This window comes from Amblyomma maculatum, chromosome 4, assembly GCF_055883805.1.
Source record: "Amblyomma maculatum isolate TAMU_Amacu chromosome 4, ASM5588380v1, whole genome shotgun sequence".
Lineage (NCBI taxonomy): Eukaryota > Metazoa > Arthropoda > Arachnida > Ixodida > Ixodidae > Amblyomma > Amblyomma maculatum.
Genome location: NC_139347.1, coordinates 121072175 through 121093564, shown reverse-complemented (window position 1 = coordinate 121093564; position 21390 = coordinate 121072175). Strand labels below are relative to the sequence as shown.

At 44.8% G+C, this 21390-nt stretch overlaps 2 pseudogenes; both read right to left on the bottom strand.

Moving 5' to 3' along the window:
- Nucleotides 1–2499: 2499 nt before the first annotated feature.
- Nucleotides 2500–3047, bottom strand: LOC146192255 (uncharacterized; annotated as a pseudogene).
- Nucleotides 3048–17119: 14072 nt separating this feature from the next.
- On the bottom strand, nucleotides 17120–17923 carry LOC146192254 (uncharacterized; annotated as a pseudogene).
- Between the last annotated feature and the right edge of the window lie 3467 nt (nucleotides 17924–21390).

Genomic DNA, 21390 nt, shown 5'->3' with positions numbered 1-21390 from the left:
GTATAATCTGGATGATGATAATGATGAATCAAATGCTGTAATGTGAATAAAAATGAATATGTAAAGTTTACAAGGTATTAACGTGCATCTGCTTTTGGACTGAATAAGAAAGTAATCATGTTAAACAATTTTACTATGATGAGATGGTCTACTGCAGCTTATGTTTAGGAGGAAACTGAAAACATTATATAAGCAACAGCTTTCTCCTTCCTCCCACATCTTCTTACCAACTTTCTTTCCTTTTTGAGATAATGATCAAACAATAAACTACAGTAAAAGCTCGTTAATGCAAACTCGAAGGGGCCGAGAAAATTGTTCGAATTAAACGGAGTTCAAATTAACAGTCGGGCACTGGAATGAGCGCCATCGTGGCCCACCGTGCTGGCCGAGCCCACGTGTTGACTCATTTCCATGATTAGAGAGGGCTAGGCGCTACTGCACATTTACGGAGGGCAATTAAGATAATTTTTGCAATCGAGTCGCACCGGCGAATGAACGGGACTAATCGGTCAGTCATGCGCCGCAAACAAGAACCGAAATGCATTCGTGTGAGTAGCGAGCTTCAAAACATGTTTATTTACACGGAAAAATAATCAGTAATGTGCGTTTGCTTGCGTTTCTTGTGCCGCGACTCCACAAGCATCGACTGCAGCTTGCCCTAGAGTTCCAGTGCAGGATCCGAATTCTCATCAGCGAAGTATCGTGCAGCGAGATCGAGTGCCGACACTACTTCACATGCACTAGGGGGTGGCACCGGATCGTCGCCTTCGTCGGACTCTTCATCGCTTTCAGCCGTGTTCGCCACCCGTGAGCCCTGTGGAGCACATGCAGCCGCGATTATATCCTCCTCACTCAAGGGCCCAGACGTCTCCACACCATTGGACACCCTCCGACAAATCTGCGTAGCCACGGTCGAGCACGACGGAGTCATCAGACGAAGCCTCCGCAGCTTCGTTCCAGTTGGCGTAACTTAACCTGTTGCCAGACTATGCTACCAGTGTTTCCACCAAATTTGACAGCCAGACACTCCCCCAAGTTTGACGGGCACAGTGTGGCTGTTTCCACTCCGTGCACCGCTCCCTCACTCACTTCCTTGGAACTTTCCTCCTCGCAATCCCATGCTTACAATACCGCCGCGCTCGCTATGACCGTTGGCGGCTGTGAATTTGGACTATGCGTGCTGTGAAAGATTTTTTTTTCTTCCAGTTATTCTTGGCAATGTTTTCCTCCTTTCAGCTGCTGTCAAATACCGCGATTGCCGTTACACAATGACCGTTCGATCGGCACACGTTTTCCGGCTGACGCTCCACGGCCAAACTTTTATTTTACGGCAATGTCTTCTGGCTGGCGTTACATAACCTCGACGGTGCTTATGGCAGCCTTAGCGGCTGCGACGCTTGTGGTAGCCTTAGCGGCGTGCTCTGATATATACTTCCAAACTTCGCAGCTGCGAATTTTGACTACGTGTTCTATTTTTTTTTTGCTTCGGTGTACTCTTGACGTTTTCCTCTAAGACACGGCTGCGAACGTCGGCGCACCTGTTTTCTGGCTGGCGTTACATAACCTCAACGGCGCATATGGCAGCCTTAGCGGCTGTGACGCTCGTGGTAGCCTTAGCGGCGTGCTCTGGTAGATACTTCAGAACTTCGCAGCTGCGAATTTTGACTACGCGTTCTATTCTTTTTTTTGCTTCGGTGTACTCTTGACAAAGTTTTCCTCTTTTAAGACACGGCTGCGAATGTCGGCACGCCTGTTTTCCGGCTGGCATTACATAACCTCAACGGCGCTTATGGCAGCCTTAGCGGCTGCGACGCTTGTGGTAGCCTTAGCAGCGTGCTCTGATATATACTTCCGAACTTCGCAGCTGCAAATTTTGACTATGCATTTTATTTCTTTTTTTTGCTTCGGTGTACTCTTGACAACGTTTTCCTCCTTTAAGACACGGCTGCGAACGTCGGCACGCCTGTATTCCGGCTGGCGTTACATAACCTCGACGGCACTTATGGCAGCCTTACCTGTTTTCCGGCTGGCGTTACATAACCTCGACGGCGCTTATGGTAGCCTTACCTGTTTTCCGGCTGGCGTTACATAACCTCGATGGCGCTTATGTAGCCTTACCTGTTTTCCGGCTGGCGTTATATAACCTCGACGGCGCTTATGGCAGTCTTAGCGGCGTGCTCTGATATATACTTCTGACCTTGGCAGCTGCAAATTTCGCTTGCTCCGATTTTACTTCCGATGTGTAGCAAGTCGCGTACGGTTAACTGAGGTTAGAAGATTAGGCTGGAGACATGGCACTGGTAAGAAACTACGAGTGACCAGAGAGAGGGTGGGGCCGGAGCGGACAGCGACGACTCTGCCTAGGCATCTCTTGGTGGTTCCGATAGGAACCGGTTAAAAAATTGTGACAGCAGGAGCTGTCGCTGAAGCCAGCATTGTTTGCCCCCGACTTCAAAGCAAATAGGTCAGCGGCGACTTCGACGGCGAAGCCAGGGTCCTTTACAGCGGATAGCATCTTGCGATGGCTTCCATTAGGTGCAGAAAAGAGTCTGAACACTTCGTGCGGCCGTTGATAGACTGCCACCAATGCCAGTAAAGGTGCGACTCCAGAAGAGCCGATGACGTCTTCACTCAGCGCTTTCAATGAGCTGAGTGTTTGCTCCGGTCGTGGGGTCGACAAAATGGATGGTGTGGTTCACCGTATGCCAGTTGAGATTCAGGGGAACTCCGGTTGGGTCCTGTAGGCTCGGAACACTGATGTACGCGGCCCATTCATCACTGTAAACTGTGGTTCCTGGCTTGATGTTGGCCGCGATGATAGGGCCTAAAGTAGCTGCGTCCCTCTTGTCAACTTTGAAGAGGCGAAGCTCGCCAGTCTGGGACCACACCATCCCGAACACCCACGGACCCTCGTCGGCGACACCACTGTAGTTATTCCGGTGCCTTGGAGGAACATTGTCGCCGGATAGAAGCCTTCCTTTATTGGCTTTCCGCTTTCCACGCAAGAGGCATTCATCAATTTGAACCTCTTCGCCACCTCCTCCCATGAGAGGCCGCTGGAGAAGCTCCTGCTGCAGCACTTCCCGGGTATAGTTTCACCAGTCAGTGCGGGCATCGTTGTGAAGCTCGAAATCTTTGAGCACAAGCTCGCGGGTCTGTCTGGATGTGAGTTCTTTCGCCATACAGTAGGTAATCCAAATTATGTCTCGCCTTGACAACTTTACATTTGGACGTCCCAAACGGTCCGTACAGGCAAAAAAAGCACCTTGGACTTGAACCCCTTGAAGCATACCGGTGCCATGAAGCTGTGAAAGCTGCTTGCGGCACCTGTTACATCTAAAACTTGGCCGCATTCCATTTTTGGCTTCGTGTTGAATGTCACCACTTCTCCTTCGCAGGAAGGCTTGTCGGCGTTAAAGGTAAGGTCTACAGACACCCCAGTACTCCGACGTTGCAGGGCGGCCTCCTTGGCTACTGGCTCTGGATGGCCGGCTTGCAGTTGATTCGGCGGTAAGCCTAAGCTCGCGGAGGAAGGCTTGCTCAGTCTCAAATGTCTTGATGGCGGCATAAACCTCGCCAACCGAAGGGTCAATTCTTGAGGTCGCCATATAACTGTGATATCCCAGTTATAGGGCTCTTTTCGGGGTGGAGAGCAGAAATCAGACATGAAATAGAGCCAGCAACAAACTTAATCAGAGCTGGATGCCCCCGCTCACTCGACGGTCTTGAGGCTGAGCCGGGACGTCACTGCGGTGATCCGGTGTTTGAGGTGCGAGATGGTGGCCTTAGATTCAAGCAGCGCTGATGGTGATGGTTTACACAGCGAGCTCAATATATGTGCCGGCAGGACTAGCGAGCCGTCTTCGTATCTTCAGACAGTCGTCCCTCGGAACACGAGGCTAGTTTGACCAGCTGTAGAGCGTCTCTCGTTCCTGTGTGCCCCACCGTCCTGTTGCTTTCCTTGTCACCTCAGGTCCTTTCTTCCCATTCCAGGAACCCTGGCCATCCTCGAAACAGCGCACGTGTATTCGTCATTTAGCGCGTCGTACCCGCATTCCGGTTTTCAGACAAAAGGCGACACAAGCCAACAAAATTGTGGAGAGGTCGGTGGTTCGCGGAATCCCGCGCAACCCGTATCCCAATATTCGGCACAGGCAATTTCGCCATCACATAACCAAGCTGCTGATGCCAAACAACACTACACTGTGGGAAAAGGCGGGAAGACCTTTCCACAAACTGCAGCGCTGTGCCATCCCCTCATGGATCCACGCAAAGCATGATGGGAGAACGGAGCAATTGCTTTCTGCATCGGCTGTTGGCAAACGTATTGGCATGCTACGCCGCTGCTTTCTGCTGTCATAAGCTTTCTTGTACATGTTGTTGGTGCTTGCTTGCAAAATGCAGCAAGCATATGATTGCTTTGATGGTTAGCTCCTAGTCTTCGTGCAGTTGTGCCGCGACTTTTGAAGCGAAAATTTCACTACGCCATTTAAAGCCAACGTCGGCGTACGTGCCATAAGCCGCTGCAGCGGAACGTGATAAATGCAGCTCACAAAACAAAATTAAGCACAGAAGCTATTGCTTAATTTACGAACACAAACCCCATCTATAGAACCAAGCATCTTGCATAACGGAATAAACACTATACAATATGTAACTATAAACTATATACTGGAAATTGTGCACGAGCCAGAGGTCGACAAAATATATCGGAGCATGCGTAGTCGAAATACGCAGCTGCGAAGTTCTGAAGTATATATCAGAGCATGCCGCTAAGGCTACCACAAGCGTCGCAGCCGCTAAGGCTGCCATAAGTGCCGTCGAGGTTATGTAACGCCAGCCGGAAAACAGGCGTGCCGACATTCGCAGCCGTGTCTTAAAGGAGGAAAACGTCAAGAGTACACCGAAGCAAAAAAGGAAAATAGAACACGTAGTCAAAATTCGCAGCTGCGAAGTTCGGAAGTATATATCAGAGCACGCCGCTAAGGCTACCCCGAGCGTCGCAGCCGCTAAGGCTGCCATGAGCGCCGTAGATGCTATGTAACGCCAGCCGGAAAACAGGCGTGCCGACATTCGCAGCCGTGCTTTAAGGAGGAAAACGTTGTCAAGGGTACACCGAAGCAAAAAAAAAAGAACGCATAATCAAAATTCGCAGCTGCGAAGTTCAGAAGTATATATCAGAGCATGACACTAAGGCTACCAGAAGCGTCGCAGCCGCTAAGGCTGCCATAAGCGCCGTCGAGGTTATGTAACGCCAGCGGGAAAACAGGCGTGCCGACATTCGCAGCCGTGTCTTAAAAGGAAACTGAAGAGTCTGTCGAATTCAGTGAGACGCGCACATGCGGATGTGGAAGCCTTAAAAATCATGCGGGTAAAAGAATTTCTACTCATTCATCACTCGGAGCGCCGTAATTGCCGCCTAAAGTCGGGCTGTAGCTCTGCCCTTATCGCGCGCCGAGCGCTGCTACTACGCGGACCGAAACCGGAAACCGTGGGGTGGTGACGTCATCACTGGTGTTCTGGAGCCCGGCTACGCTTCGACGCACATGCGAAGCATTCTTAGCCGTCGCGTCCGTGCTTGTTTCCTGATTGTTCAGCCAGCGTCGTTCGACCCTCTGTGATTGTGTGTTTGTGGAGTGATAATGCAACGCGTTTAACATCGAGAGAAGTGGAAGGCCCATCATGCCGGCGTTCTGCGCAGCCTTTGGTTGCACAAACACCAGCGGCCGCGACGATGTCGTCTTTCATTACTTCCCGCAAGAGACGAAGCTTTCAGCGAAGTGGGTCGCTGCTGTGAAGCGAAAGAACTTCAAGCCATCGAGAACAGTGCTGTGCTCCAATCACTTCCGTGATGATGACTACTACAAGAGTTGGTCTATAATGCGTGCACTGGGTTTGCCAATCAAGTCAGCTCGGCTCAGGCCCGGCGCAGTACCGTCAGTCTTCGTACACAAAAGCAGCTCGCCACCATTATCAAGGCCAGCGTTTGCGAAGAGACGGAAGCTTGAGGTAAGAATCTCGCTGCACGAACCGGCGCTGTCTAGTGTACTGCGCGTAATATCGTAATTGCGAAGGTGAGTTTTCAGCTAAATGAAGCCCACGCTAGGTTATTGCCGTTTAAGGGCATTGCGCGTGAGTGAGACGGCTGTGGTATGAGAACAGAAGCTAACTGCAACGTACTAAAGAATTGTTTGGCCGTTAGGCTTGTGTGCAGCACTCCCAGCACACCACTTATCGATGCGGCAGCTATGCTACGCGAAACCAGCATTGAATGATTCTAGCGAAACACAACCGAAGACTGCGCGCCGCGCGTGATGAGATAACTTCGTTCGGAAAGCGCGAGTAATAAGAAGGGATATGTAGATGCGCTCACATCGCTTTAAGTTCAGGATCCGTGCATGTGCCTCTGTGGCCAAAACGTTAGGAAATTGTATGCGGCCCCCTTTTCTTCGTGCTTGGAGTGCCGAGAAAATGTTTGGCTGAAGAGAAGGCTTCTGGTAGCCGGGCAAATAAAACATTCTTGTAGCATCCAACGGCGCAATTGAAAAGAAAAATGAAAGACACCACAATTAAAAATAGGCATTTGCTTCATTAACACAGAGGAGTAGGATAATCTTCTTGGCCTCCTCCCCTTGAGTGTTTCATAACCTCCCAGAGAGGTGAACAAGGGGACATGAGAGACTCGCGAAGATGCAGTCACGAAAATGATTAACAGTCTGACAGCAGGGACTATGGAGAAAAGTTTTGTTTAATTTCCGTTGCCAATGATGGGAATTTAATATGACGTGCTCTTTTAATATAAACAGAAGTAACAATAAAGAAGTCAGCAGGAAAAATACTGCAGTGAGGTTGTTATTACTGCTGCCTTGTTTATTGTTGCTTCCCAGTTTATGTTAAAATGAAAAACATGTCACATAATTTAATTCCCATAATTGGCAGTGGAAATAAAAAAAATTATTTGCAATCCCTGGCAGCAGACTTGATCTTCTCGCAGATAGGCATCACAGATGCCTGAGAGCAGACTTTTCTCCTCAACCGTATTGAATTACGCAGCTGGAATAAACTAATGGGTGGCATAGCTGAAAATGCAACATATATAATACGTGATGCCACATCATCATCATCTTTATTTTTCTTCATGCGGTACAAGCACATGGAATTATCAGTATTACAGAAGGAGGTCCCGAAGTGCACACTGTCCGGGGGGGGGGGGGGGGGGGGGGGGGGGGGCCTCCTATGACAAAATGAATAAATTTAGTGTGTAACTTACAAGGCACTCGATAATAGAAAAACATACAGGAGTGCAAAGAGAAAACTTATATGCAATACTAACGACAAACAGGATGGAAATTTCTAAAAAATAAAAAAGAAATGTGCTTATTGCAGAAATCTGAAAATACAGATTACTGAAAAACAAAAGAAATGATGTGAACACGGAAATTAAAGAACCAGATAAATAGAATTAACCAGCAGAACAAAACAGGGTAGAAAATAAAGCCTTTAATGAAGGATGAAATGAATGAAGAGTACGCTGCAATTTGATTTCGGATGGCAATAAATTCCACACAGAAATGCCTGAAAAGTATGCAGTTTGCTTTCTATTCTAGATCTTCGGTAATAGTAGGTTATGCTGCTCTGCAAACCTTGGGTTGCTATTGTTAAAGAGCTTAAAGGGCTCAAATCCACTGAGGATGACACGATTATTACGCGTTTAATGATAACTGATGCCAACCTAAGATGAAGCTATAGAGACAATGGGAGAATGTTAAGAGTGCGATAAAAATTAAGAACGGATGGACGGTAAGGGCTGAAAGTAATCATTCGGAGTGCTTGATTTTGAAGGCGACGAACGCATGAAAGGTGAGTGTTGTATATGTTACACTAAAATAATATGCAATACGAAAGGTGGCTATGTACGAGGGAGAAATATAACATACGAAATGTAGGTAGGTCGAAGTAATATCCGGCTTTAATTATCCCGTGTATACCAAAAGCTGCTATAGTTTTATTGCGTAACACAGTTGTAAAATTCATTCTGAGCCTTAAGGCCAAGCATTGAAATTAAATATGAAAGAAACCAAAGAATTTTACTCCTTTTAAAATGCACTTTTGTTTGTTCTACTTGCAGCAAGCGCATCACATATTCCTTTTCAGATTCTTGCTGACCTTCTGGATAACTCGGCTAGCACTGAAGACAGCACATCAGGTGACCACAAACCAGGTGACGACATGCCAGATGACTGCATACCAGATGACTGCATACCAGATGACACTGCACACCAAGAATTCATCGCAAATGACAACACAAATCAAGAGTGCCCAACGAGCAACATATCATTGGTACATGTTGAAGAACCAGCGTTGAACTCTTATAAAGGTGATGACAAGTGCATTCAAGTACTCATGCAGCCATCAGTGTTCTCCAAGGCATCACAAGTCGACATGAAGAGAAAAGTCTTATCGAAGGCTGCACAGACGAAACCAAGTGGAATTTTTATAGGTATGTTTTGATGAATTTAGCATGCCCTTTCATATAAATAATTGAACATTAAATATATGTGGCACTAAGAGGGAACCATTGATTTTCCGTAATAGTACAAATGTTCTAACTTTAGTAAGAACTGATTTGGTGGACACAGTCTTCTCTGAATGAAGCAACTGTCAGTGAGTTATAATACCTACTGCATATGTACCTCACTTTTTTTTTTCCAGGTGTTCAGGTTGGTGCCTCTATGGTCGACAAAGCCACCCAGGTTCATCTGGGCACTAAAGTGCATGAAGAAAGCTGTCATGACGACAGTGATGACGAGATCAGTGACGATGACAATTCATTCAACCGTGATGATGACTACTGTCCCTTTAATGACTGGAAAGACGAGTATGTTGTATCAATGCTTATGGAAACTGCAATCCTTTCTGAATGTTTTACATGTGAATATTGACCTGTGTGAAGTTGCAGAGCGGGTGCAGTAATTTAGTGTGCCCTTTTTGTTTGTGATATGCAACTTAGCTGAAGAGTTGTTCTTTATTCCAGGAGCATCAACACTGATCAAGAAAATTGCAGTGAGAACTGCAGTGACGGTCCTGAAAATGAAAGGATTATTTTAGTGCAAGAGAAGCAGCTTAGGATGCTTTTCACTTCGTGCCGCAAGTGTTTAGCATCTTGCACATATCATATGCAGTGCAGAGGGACTCTCTTTTATGTGCAAACACTCTGCAAGTCAGGCCACATACTTTCGTGGAAAAATCAAGACTGCATTCAGCAGCTCCGTGAGCTGAACCTACGGCTTTCTTCAGCCATATTGTTTTCTGGGTGCAACCCCACAGTTACCCTCCGGATGCTTTCACTTATTGGAGTACAAGTTTTTGGAGAAAGGACATTTTTTAATATGCAACGTTTTCACTTTTGGCCTGCAATTGAGACAGTAAGTAAATTTCTTAAAAGTATTTTGGGTAATTCACCAGAAGTACTTATTATTTATGAAATTTATAATGTGGAAAAAGGAACAGCAAATGTTGCTTGCAAGTGTAAGACAGCAAAAGGTGAAATTTGCTGGGGACGGCAGGGCCGATTCACCTGGATTCAGTGCTAAGTTTGGCACCTACTCCTTCCTGGACCTTGAGAGCAACAAAATACTGCATTTTGAGCTTGTGCAGGTTTGCTTGAAGTTTGGCATGCTTTTATAGCATGCTGTATTTGTAACAACCAGCGCTAAAAGATAGTCCTGTGCACCGAATAGTCACTTCACATTCATTCTGTTTTCAGAGGACATACCATTGCAATGTATTAACGTTAAGAAATTTTGTCACTTTTTGCAGTCTAATAAAGTAGGTGGAAGCTGCCGAATGGAACTGGAAGTCTTGAAACGTGGCCTCAAATTTCTCAGTGATAACCACATTGATGTACAGTCTATGGTGACTGATCGGCATACGCAAATAAATGTTCTCTCCGCAAAGAGCACTCAGACATCATGCATGAATTCGATGTCTGGCATGTCGTTAAAAGTATTGGGTAGTCTATACATTGCTCGTTCAAAATATTTTTGCTTACGTTATGTGTTCTTTAAGACAGTGTGTTTATTGCTACATTTTTTAAAATATTTCAGGTGTTAACAAAAAGCTGCATGCTCTGTCAGAGAAATGACTCCGTAGAGCTTAAGGGATGGATAAAAGCTGTTGGAAACCACCTCTACTGGTCAGTTGCCTCAAGTGAGAGCCACAAGGAACTTATTGTTCCAAAGTGGAAGTCACTGTTGAACCACATCAGAGGCATTCACAGCCATGAAGATGCACTGTTTCCATTCTGTCTCCATGGAGACATTGAACCAAGAGATTGGCTAAGTGCAGGTACACTGCCTTCTGATAGAAATATAAAATCCATCATTTCAAAATATATAAACTTTAGAAAACAGTTGCATGTGAGTACATTGCAATAGGCCATCTAAGAAAGTTTAGGTAGCTTTTTGTGGTTCAAGCTCTATAATCACGTGAGCATTGCTTTCTGGCAAATTTCGTGTTTTCTGTGGCATCTTTTTATGTCGCTGTAGGTGTAGTAGCATGTGCAGGTTATGTTTTCTGATTTCGAAGCTAACCGGCTGAAAAACAGCCACATACCTGAGGTGACAGTCAGACTAATGATGGCAAGTAGTGTAATGCCAGCATGTACATTCTTAGCTTGGTGCTGAGAGAGATAATGTTTCTCACTTAGTAGAATAACACCAAGTGTTCCATAGCATGCTTCTCGATTTCGCTCCCAAGTTTTGCCAGTATTCTTTTGAAGGAATGGTGGCAAGGTAACTAGATATTTATCTTTGCAGCTACATCTTGACCAGATATTTAAGCCAAACAAGCAGAGTACTTCAGAAAATTGCTTCTGCTAGGCTGTCGCAATGTGAATTGCAACAGTGTTCCCAAGTATTCATGACGAACAGATTTGTCATGGCAGCTTATGCAGGAATATACACCATTTTACCGGAGCGTCGCCATCTTGCGTGCGCAGTGCCGTCTATGAGCTAGCCAATATCTTCGCCATGTTGGAATGTGCGATCGCGCAGTTCCGCATTGACATATGCGGTACCCGCAGGCGTTTCTGTTAAGTGTGCTTTATTTTCTGCGCTCCAGTGCACATCACAGGAAAATTATTGCTTGAGGTTCAGTCAAGTGCGCGAAACGACGATGTCTGAAGCTTCGGATAGCAACCAAACAGCAGACGCTCGTCAAATTGCAAATGCCCCAGCTGTGCCTGTGATTACCATTGGAGGTAAGTGACGACTTGTTATAAAGGTATTTGCTTTGACTGGCTTCATAGATTCCGATTGTATATTCCGATTGTACATAGCGCGAAGATAAACCGGAACGGGCATGCAGCGCCTTTAAACATGGATGTTTTTTCTACTGTGTCTTCCATTTTCTGATCGAATGTGTACACGCGCGCAAGAGCTTGTGTGGAATAATCGCATTCTTACCCTCAGTCCATATGGCCTGCAAATTATACTTACGCATCAGAATTCGCTTTTATATTTCGTATTAATCGGAACTACTGTTGGATCGATCGCGACCAGTCCGTTGCTAGCGGTACACTTCGTATGCGCGTTCGACTGCTTTATCGGTCGTTCCGCAAGGTCGCGATCGTAGGGTTTGAGTACTTTCGAATTACTAAGTTAAGTTGCGCGTCAACTTCGCCGTGTTACGTTGGCAAAATTCGTGCCTAGATTAGGCTATGTTGTCAGTACAGCGAGCTAGCGTTCGTCGATAGGCCCGTGGAGCGACGGGCAACAGCGGCGCTTTCCATCGCTAAAACTATAGATTCCGTCGCTGCTTTGTCGCATCGCTCAGATTTTGGTGCAGCATAAATCGGGCGAAACGCAGACCGCAGCTCCTGGCTGCTTTCACTGGACGTTTCGTCAAGAAAGCGTTCGTCAACAGGCCTGCGGGGTGACGGGCAACTGCTGTGCTTTCTGCCCTCACAACTTTCACTCTTTCCAGTGCTGTATCGCATCGCTCAGGTTTTGCTGCAGCAGAAATAGAGTGTAGCATAGACCACAGCTCTCTTCCTGCTTTAGCTGGTCATTCCACTCGCCACATCACTTCATGAAGAGCGCCGTGTGTAGTGCAGCGGAGATGCAGTAAGATTTTTTTGACAGGTCGCTGCTGGCCATCTGGCTGCAGGCACAGTAGGTGTACTGATTGGATACGCGCGCTGAAAATGTGTCGCTACTTTTTCGGGAGAATAAAGCCTGTTTGAAAAGAAAAAAAAATTCCAAGGCTGCATGTAGCCTCCCAGGTGCGGAGAATGCGGAAGCATGCCAACTTTTTGGGGTGGCCCACTTAAATTTGGAAGCCATCACTCATTTGGCCATAGTCAAATTAAGTTGAACACCCCTTTTGGTCAAATTCAGATGAGGGCAAATTTCAGGCATCCAGAGGACCAAATTCTCTGTAGACAAACATGTTCTGTATACGCTTTTCGGAGGCATGAGCCAATAATTCTTCAGTTTAAAAGAAAGCAGGGACCATGATACAGTTCCTTTTGACATATGTGTCATTTGGGACTCTGGATCAACTGGGAGCCTGCACATAGCATAAAAGACTAGTGCTGCACCAGTTTGGCACTAATGAAATGCATGTCGCCAATTAACTTTGAAAAATAAGTGAACTTCACAATGCCCGCACCTCAGTCATGTACGAAGCACAAACAACAAAACTGTATATCAGTATGTTATTGCTTTGATGTTTGCTGCACTCTAACATTGTGTGATATGTTTACTTTCGTTTCTTTTTTTGCAGACAAGACATATCAGCACCCAAGTGTGATCACCGAGTGGCATGATGATGTCAAAAAATGGCCCCACGTCCAAATGCCGCACATTATCTATTACCTCGTTACCAACAAGGCGTGCGACTTACGGGAAGTCAACTCCTTCAGGAGCATGGAGTCGTACACATATCTACAAAGCGGTTGGGTCAGACAAGTACTTTTACATGAAGTGGACAGTGACGTCATTATTCTAAAGTGCCCAGTGCAAGCGTCACAGGCATTAAAGACGCAGCATGAAGCTTGGGTGGGCTGCAAGCAAAGTGGGCAAGTTAAGAATAGTGGCTGCACTTGCATGGCTGGAAAGGGTAAAGTATGCAGCCATGTGGGAGCACTGCTTTGGAAAATTGATTTGGCAGTAGCAAAGGGCCTCACTGGAGTAGCATGTACTGATGACACAGCAGAATGGAATATGGGTACGAAACGAAACTTGGAGCCAGCTGCATTTCAAGATATTGATTTTAGGTGCAGGATGCGGACCGTTGATAATCCACCATCTAAAAAAGTGCTGTCTGTACCACATCTGCTTGCAAATGACAAAGAGTTCAAAGAGTTCTACAAGAGCTGTTCGTTCCAAAAGCTCGTGAAAGCACCTGGTAAGAGGCAATTCACTGCATAATATGTAAATTATACAATACATTCATAATCTGGTAACCAAAGCAAGTAGACTAGGTAAAAATAATTATAGGGGTTTAACCCTGGTTACACCCAAGATTGAGTGATAGCTATATTTTCAGATTTTACTCAAGAAAGCCTTTTCAACGATATCAAGTTCAATTTTTAATCACGGATAACTGCAAAAATCAAGGCACGCAGTTAGTGTAGTGCAGCCATACTTGTCCTAAGCTGTCCGCTATATGACTCGACATAGTGTTAAATTTTTTACTGCAATTATAATTAAACAGTAATCAATATCTAGTTTAGTAGAGTGCAGTTCTACTCGACATAAGCAGTTCAATATAATGACTTAATCTACCGTGATGTTCAATTTTTAACCACAGTGAACTGTAATTATTTATGATGCATAATTGGCAAAGCAGTCAGTCATATGGTCATGCATCGGTTGACCATAGCACACTATACTAACCGACACTTGTCGCTAGGCAGGCCAAGTCCCAGTTTGACCTTGGCTGAGCTTGAAAGAGCGAGACGTCTGCTGGGTTTGTACCTTGAGTAGTAGAGCTGCCCCTATAAAAAGCATTTTACACTGCGCAATAGGTGCACAGACGTGTCCTCTAGTTGGTACTGGTCGTACACAAGTCCCCCACAAGAGACATTATTAATGCCACTATCTTTTCTCGCACCTCGCTTCATTTTCGTAATGGTGAATCATTGGCCTAAGCGAGACCAGTGAACGTTCCTCCATGCAAGCTGTCAGACATGCACACTGTATGATATTTAGTTATGCTTTCTGTCAATTCCAGGCACCTTGTTTTACGAAACTAGGACTGCTCCATTCCGGCAGCTGCAACCAGGTACACCTGCTCTGCAGCATGCGTCCCATGATGATGTCGCCACCTTGCCTCACGCCTGCATGTTGTGTGCCGAGTTCTACGATAGATACATTGTCCTTTCTGGGGCAGCAATAACAGCTCTGGAAGCGGCTACAAGGGAACAGAACAGTTACTTGTGGCACATATCAAGACGGCTGAGGGTGACAGCCTCAAATATTAGAAAGATTCCCAAAAGATCCACAACCCCTACACTAAAGGAAGTCCAGGCCATAACAGCACCAAATTTTTTTGGAAATGCTGCCACGCAGCATGGCCTCAAGCATGAGTCAGTGGCACGGCAGCAGCTTGCCACGGAATTTGGGCTGACTGTAGAGCAGTGTGGGACATGTGTCTGCAAAGAAAAACCATGGCTGTCTGCAACGCCTGATGGTGTTGTTGCCTCACATCAAGCAGTTGTGGAAATTAAGTGCCCTTTTGTGGAAGATTGTAGGGACATAATTCACAGTGGAAAGTATGATGTCGTTAACCAAGGCACATACATGTTGGCCGAGAATGGGCCAAATGAATACTACTCGCAGGTTCAATTCTCCATGCTGTGCACAGGAAGGAAGCTGTGCTTTTTTTGTGTGGTCAGTGAAATGTGCCATATTGTTAGAAATACCTTTCAGCGAGGTATTTGTGGGAGGCATAATGCCACGTCTCGAGCGCTTCTATTTTTGTGCGTTGCTTCCATGTCTGCAAAAATTGAAAACTGAAGGCAAACTAGACCTTGCAGAATACGAGCGAATAGCACAGATGATACTACAGCGCAAAACTGCATGTTGTCAGGTATCGGCAAGATTTCTCCGATACAAATCATGAGCATGGAATTTTTTTTATTATTGACTATGCTTCTTTTGTACCCGATGCTCCGGGCCTACTTGGAAGGGCCTTGAAGCACTTTTGGATTTGTAATCATTGAACCATCTATGAAGGTGATAACCTGAAAACTCCTGTCATTTGAGATTCCTGCTGTACTGGAAGCTGGCACATGATCTGTTGAGTTACAACATTTGGGCCTTTTTTTTCACTTGCGCCCATTAGCTGATTATTGCTGGCCTAGAAACCTAACTAGTCATTTCTTGATTTGCTTACTCTGCTGCTTAAGTTTTGTTTTTTTTTGCGCGAGTATGCCCTTCGGCATAAGGGACTAAATATACTGATGCAGGCCTGTTGCCCCAATGAAGGCCAACAGCTCTCAGTGGTGTGGTCCATGTGTCCATACCCTTGTGTCAGGCAGTCTTGTGGGGTGGTAAGCGGCATTTGAGAGTCGTGACGGTCAAGAAAAGTCTGCTGATAGCTGTCGTGAGGCGATAAAAAATTGGCACACAGCCTAGTTTCAATACAAAGATTTCAGACAACTCGGCAGAGCATCTGATAGCTTCCAGTACAGCAGGAATCTCAGATGGGTGGAAGTCGAAAGGCGACTGAGGAGCAATTCTCGTGACCTATTAACACCATCAGAATCCAAATTGTTGCCACAAATGATTCCGCTCATGGTGCCCCTTCATACTGACAGATTTTGCAGTAATGAGAGTTGCTTCAGGGCCCCTTTCATCATGCACTGTGCTTTCATCTGTGGCTCCTCAGTACACAAAGTGCTCACTGCCTGTTAGCAAATACCCATTGTCCACAAAAATGTGCAGCTGTGGGAGTGAATTTATTCCACTTAAGTGGAGTGGACCTCATCTTGCGTGTTCTTGCTTCGAATAAGAGCTGGCTTGAAGTTGCATAAGCCAGCACACACAAATATAGTGGCATCTATTGTTTTCTTGGACTTGATGGTCAAGGTGGACTTGAATATACGGAAGATTTTTTATCCGGTTAATGGCCCTCTCAACGTGGATTCGCACTGATGCAATGCGTCTTGTTTGGGTAACCTCCGCTTCAGAGTTGCTTTTTTCCTGAATGAAAAATTGGCAGCTAAAATGTTAATATGAACTTTGTTAGTCCACACTACATGAAGAGCACACCAGTTGACAAGCACCAAACACCTTAAGCAATGGTTTGGTTTGCATGAGCACCAATATCCACAACATTTTGAAGCATACATGGAAACGACCAGGAAGGTAAAGAAACAAAAATGTGGGAGAATGAAGCGGCAAGCTCGGCTAGTTGGTGATGGCTCGTGACTGAAAGAATGAAACTGCTCTTAGACAATGATGAATCACACATGCAATACTTAAATGGGCACATAGCCCCATTCGGGAGGAGCACACTGTTGCATTGCTGTACAGGCACAATCAACAACGCGGCACTGTTATCACCAGACATATTTTATGACCAGTGACCAGTATCCTTTGTGTATCCAAGTGCGTGATCATTCCGCACTTATTTCAGATATGCCAGGCTCTTATGAACAGACTGATCATATGTAGTTACTGGCGTAAATATTCAGTTAAGGAAGACGCCCTGCATATTCGTCAACATTTGCACAAGCAGGCACATTACGCTTCTCACTCACTGCCTATTGCAATGGGTGCTTGAGCAGATCAGTTGCTAAGTAAACATGCTTAACATGTGCAAAATCCAAATGGAGTAGGAATGTAGGGAGCCTACTTTACTATAGATAGGACACCGTACCTCAACGATTTTGCTAGTTTTACCTTAATCAAGTGTGCTGCAATAGTCACTGCAGCCAGACAAACTATGTGATCAGCTAACATAATCATGCAAGATCAAATTATGGCAGAGTGCTGTGCTTTAGGTACATTACGCAGCAACGAATGCCTTCAAAATAGTCTTATCCATGTAATCTATGAAAGGCACTGTTCATATGGAGTTGGGTTAGGATGCGGAGTACCTACCTCTCGTGAAGGCTGGCATGTTGAGCTTTACTCCTTGGGCTTCGAGGTAAGGGTCCAATGTGAAGCCCCTGTCAGCCATGATATCGTCGCCTGGGACAAAGTATTCAATAACTCCGTAGTCTCTCACAATGTACTGATCAGAGGCACGGCCGCCATAGGCCTTTGACACAAACATGATGATGCCATTCGGTGCTATAACTGTTAGAAACTTCACAGTGTTGCAGGCTTTATATGGGCTGTATGTCTGAGCCCTAGACTTCTGTTTTTTCGGCCTTTGCAGGGACACTTCTGTACAGTCCATAATGCATGTGGTATTTTCCTATCCACTTTCGATAAATGCCTTCGGCATGCTGCTTTGTATACGTGATCATGGCAGCCAGAGAACAAAATATTTCATTATTTTCTGGAGAGCTTTCAAGATTCTATTAAAAATCTTGCACGCAAGTGACAGAAATGGAAAACCTCCAAGCAAGATCTTTGTGCAAAAGGCCAAGCCTGAGACGCATCAGTGTAAGCAACAGCTGATCTTCCAGAGGCACTCGAGAGGGTGGCAGCAACAACTGTTGCAGGCTTTTCAAAACCTTCTGAAACATGTCTTCTGATAGTCCAGTGTAAAATCTATAGTCTTTCGCTGACATCCTGGACCTCACAGATGGCCGAAATACAGCCAAGTCCAATGGCACACTGTAGGCATGGTCTACTATTGCCATGTCTTCCCACTGAGTTGTTACTTCACTGCTGACCTGGAAAGTGCAAATAATACAGAATGAGCTCAAAGCAAACAAAAATTGCCTGATACAACTACCAACAACACAAGCAGCAGATGAAATAATATTTATCGGCTGCTTTAGACGTAAAATCATTGATGGTCTGAAACCTTCAGCTGCTGGCATCGATTGCATAAACACAAACTTTTTAAAAAGCACAAAATTATATTCCTTGATTATTCTGCCTAAAGTGTTCCAACACTCTTTAGAAAATAGTATGATGCCGGCACACTGGAAGATAGGGAAGGTGATTCCAGTACAAGCACTCGCCTCATAACTATCGACCTATTTCAATCGCTAGTATCCCCTGTAAGATTCTCGGACATGTCCTTTTTTTCACACAGTAAATTTCTTAGTCAAACTCGTTTTCTCATCATGCACAACATGGATTTCGCAAGTAATATTTGTGCAAAACATAAGTTGTCCTTTTTACTCACAGGTTGCATACAGTTCTTGATCATTCCACTGCAGATTGCATCATTTTAGATTTCGCCAAGGCTTTTGATAAGGTTTGTCATCAGCTTTTGCTACTAAAACTGCGCATGATACTACAGTACTAAAATGGCTTGAGTGCTTCCTAACAAAACGTCAGCAGTTTGTTGCAGCTAATGGTACTAGCTCCTGTTTAAATCTCGTTCTTTCTGGTGTTCCACAAGGTACTGTGCTTGGGCCCTTACTCTCTTTTAAAGAATATTTATCAATGACCTACCAGAATCTGTTACCTCATCAATTCATCTATTTGCAGGCTACAGTGTCCTTTTCCGCAAAATAACAGATGATGATATGTGCACAATTCAAACTGATATTAACAATATCCCTTTATGGTGTAAAGCATGGCAAATGACACTAAACATTAACAAGTGTCAATTCTTGTGTGTCTCAAGGCCGTCTAGCAACTTACCTACATATCTTAACAATGTTGCTCTCGAATCAGTTGCGTCATACAAGTACCTAGGCATTCATATCACTTCTAACCTTAGCTGCAAACTGGTGTTTTTTTTTTCATTTATTTACCCTAGAGGCCCAAGTGGACACTGCATAGGGGGGAAGCATCGAACAACGAAAGCACTATTGTCAACAAAGCTAACAGTCTGCTAGGGTACTTAAAACATCCCCTTCTAACACCAAACTTTTTTTTTGCAAGAGAATAGTTAGTTCACAACTTAAATATGCATCATCAGTTTGGGACCCAGGCACGATAAATCTCATTAACCAGCTAGAAATGGTTCAAAACAATGTAGCTTTCTAATTATCACTGCACTGCCAGCGTATCCACAATCAAATCTAATCTCAACCTGTTAACTCTCGCATCTCGACGAAAGCTTGCACGTATATGCCTCTTTCACAAAATATTCTATCACACTGATCTACACGATAAATTGCTTACTCTGCCTTCCTATGTATCATCTCGCATAGACCACATTCACAAAGTTGGCATGCTTCCTTGCAATACTAAAAGTTTCTGATTCATTCATACCCCGCACATCGAAAGACTGGAATCGCCTTCCCTCTTCTGTTGCAGCTATAACGAATTTTTATAATTCCAATCTGCCATGCGCAATGCAGGCCATACAAATATTCATTGGTATTGTATAAACACTGCCTCAACTTTTGTGTGTCTATTATTCATTTCACCCCATCATGTATTCAGAACCTTGCCGCAAAATCAGTGACTGCATATTGTACGACAATACTTCGTTATTATCTTGTCAAGTTAATATCTACACAATATGTGTTGTTCTGTACCACATGGACCTCAACTATTGCTCACATATTACTTGTGTGCTTTTTTCCTTGCTGTGTACATATTTTCTTTTTGTTGTAGGGCCCACTCCCCTCTTTAATGTATCTACCCTGAGGGTAATAAGAAATAAAAAAAAATATATTGCAGTAAAGTGTGGTGCCTCAGATGCTATGCAGAATGAAAACCTTGAGTGTTCTTTTACTCAGTGGAAAAGCTTGAGTCATGTGCATGCCAATTTCTTTACTTCAGCAACAAATAGTTGCTTACACAATTCTCGATTATATACCTTGCCGAATGCACTTTTCCATAACAAAGTTGGTTCACATCACTCCTTGTAATGCGTGTTGCAATTGCAAAATGGTCTAAGTACAGACCGTTTTCTGAATCTGACCCGATATCAAGAACCTTGGCAACATTACTAGGAAGCCATTGAAGGAGCAGTTGAACAGTATGCAATGCACTCGTGATGGGCCTTCCAACTGCAGTGACTTGCTCTCATGTTTACTGTGCCGTGTGGCTTACACATGTATTCTCTGTGTGGATCTAAATTATGCCATATGTCCTTCTTAAGGAAACAGTTGTGACAGTGAAGCAATCTTGCCTTTATTTGCGCTCTTTCCACTTTTTGGTCAACCATCCATGGACAAAATACACACTAAATGCAACCATTACATTCTTCCTTAACTGGGAAATATATGAAATGTACTTACAGGACTTGTGTCTGTGTTTCTGCTGTAGTAGTTGCCTTAACAAGAACCACACGGAATCGTGGCACTGCTCTAGAGCCTTTAGAGACACCTTGCTGCAAATCAAAATGAAATAAGAAATAGTGCCTGTATTGAGCCTTTTCACTGTTTCAAGCATAAAAGACAGCCGCCATTCACCGACGCACAAAAACTAATGCACGAAAATTGGTACTCTAAATACCAATATTAACATAACTTAAATATGCCATTACTTCATTCGCCGAAAGCATGCACAGGTCTCACCACATCTAAACAGAACTATAGGTTCCTTGATCAAAATATGCTGGTGCATGAATTATCAAATTTGAAGGACATGCTGTGTGTTTGCAGGGATATTTAATACCTTCACACAGTACAGGTAGACCAAGTAGCCATGTGTTATTTTTTCACACGGCCAGTCCCATCATGATAGTGTAACACAACAGTGACCCTTTTGTTATGCTAGGGCGGCTGAGCAATCTGGGTTAAGCCATATCACGATTTGCTAAAAGCAGCCGCTGCTCACGCAAGGCCCAGGTGGTTTATGTCGCTCGGCTCGAGCAATTTCATGCTCGAGCATGTGCCTATGTCGCCCCTGGACTTTGTCTGTGAAAGGGGAAGCGTCACCTACATTCTGTTGTCGCCTCAAAAAGTGAAGAAAAGGTACAGGAAATAGGAGCAGGTCGGCTCTCGCCACACTGAGCTCTCGGATTCCGACGTGATGAATAAGCAACCCTCGATGTACTTGGTACATAACAATGGTTCATGCCTACTTGAGAGCTGTGTTGCAAGTAAAGTTTAAAGAAAAACATTGTCTAAGAGGTCCATCAAGCCACAAAGTCCAGAATAGTATAAGGCTCTTTCAACTGCCAAATTAAAGTGCAATAACCACTAATAACTGTTCAAGCATAAACACTGTTATACTACTAAGTGACAAGGCCTCGCATATCGCACTAGTGTGCATGCTTTGTGCCACCTGTTGGGGTTCTAAGCATTGCCACATTCATCACAGTAAGCTGCATGAGCTCCTGATTGTGGCA